Here is a 1,447-nt window from a genome sequence, read left to right as displayed (position 1 = left end):
TTCCTGTGCTCAGTGACAACCACTTCACGCTTCCTCCCTACCTGTACCTTACTTGCGGCTAAGTCAAAATGACAAGTTGCTTGCTTGCTTTCCTGCTTGCTATTTACTTATTTATTTACTTATTTCACTGTATAACTGTGTCACTGTCATCTAGTTGCTCATCGATTTGCTCAAGCGGGCACCAGTAATGTCTCCATTGTGAGACTTGTTTCTGTTTTTGGCGTATTGAACCACCACACCACAGGTAGCTTGCCAGGCTCTGCCATGCTGGCGGGATACTCTTGGTAGCTTGCCGGGCTCTCTGAGATGGACAGAAAAATCAATATACAAATTATACCACAGAAAATTAGAGAATAGCCATTAAGAACTTCACTAATGAGTTTCAAACCAATACTTTAAAGAGACATTTAAGAATTTAAATAGACATTTAGCTCATAGCAATTTACTTTCAACAAGTTATTTCTACAGATTATCACTGAATCAGGGGCTGGAGTGATAGTACAGTGGATAGGGCACTTATCTTGCATGCAGCCTACCCGGGTTCAATCCCCTCCACCCCATACGTTCCCCTTGACCTGCCAGGAGTGATCCCTGAGCACAGAGACAGCAGTAAGCCCTGAATACCACCAGGTGTGCCAACAAAACAAACAAAAACTACCATTAAATTACTCTACATTTTGTGTATTCAAAAGGGACATCATTAAAGTAAAAATGTGGTAAAGGGTTGTTGCATAGAATGGCTCCCTGAAAGTGGTCAATATCTAAATATGTAAACATCAAGCATGTTTGTCTTCCAGTGTCACCAGGCACTATGACTCAAGCACGCTGCCCCTATTTGTGCTGTGTGACCTGCTTCAGCGCCTGCTGTCCCCTGGGAGGGCCAGGCAACGGTGCGGGGCCGCAGGCTGCTCTGGCCTGGGCACTATGAAGGGTCCCAGAGCACGGACCTACCATCAACCCAAGCCCATGCAGCTGATGAGAAATTTTAAGAAGAGCTTTCAAACCTGTAACTCTCAAACTACATATACGCTCAAACCTCAGAAGTTATTCTGGGCTAAGTGCTCGGGGGTCTTACCTGGCAGGTTCTTAAAGGTCCCTGTAGTGCAGGAATAGAATCTGGAACTTCTGTGTGGAAGCATGCACTCCGGCCCGCTGAGATATTTCTCCGGTCCTGAAGCCCAAATTATTAACTGAGAAAGTTGAATACTCGGATAGTGCTTGGGAAATCATTTACTTGTTGTTATTTTTGTTTGGGGGACATGCCCTGCACTTAGGGCTTACTTACCTCACTCCTCAGAGCTTACTCCTAGCTTACTCCTAGCTCTGAGGAGTGAGGTAAGTAAGGCTTAGGGCTTACTCCTAGCTCTGAGCTCAGGAATCACTCTTGGTGGTGCTTGGGGGACCATCTGGGAATGGAACCCGACTAGGTCAGCTTCATGCAAGGCTG

The 1,447-nt window shown here is 45.8% G+C and overlaps 1 non-coding gene across 1 annotated transcript; it reads right to left on the bottom strand.

The window, feature by feature from the left end:
- Positions 1–838: 838 nt before the first annotated feature.
- LOC129406669 (small nucleolar RNA SNORA42/SNORA80 family) lies at positions 839–970 on the bottom strand. Its single transcript, XR_008631146.1, has one exon. It is a non-coding gene; the product is annotated as a small nucleolar RNA SNORA42/SNORA80 family (small nucleolar RNA).
- Positions 971–1,447: the final 477 nt, after the last annotated feature.

This window comes from Sorex araneus, chromosome 7 (genome assembly GCF_027595985.1).
Source record: "Sorex araneus isolate mSorAra2 chromosome 7, mSorAra2.pri, whole genome shotgun sequence".
In the NCBI taxonomy this organism is placed as follows: Eukaryota; Metazoa; Chordata; class Mammalia; order Eulipotyphla; family Soricidae; genus Sorex; species Sorex araneus.
Note: the sequence above shows the minus strand (reverse complement) of the source record. Positions and strands in the feature narration are given on the sequence as shown.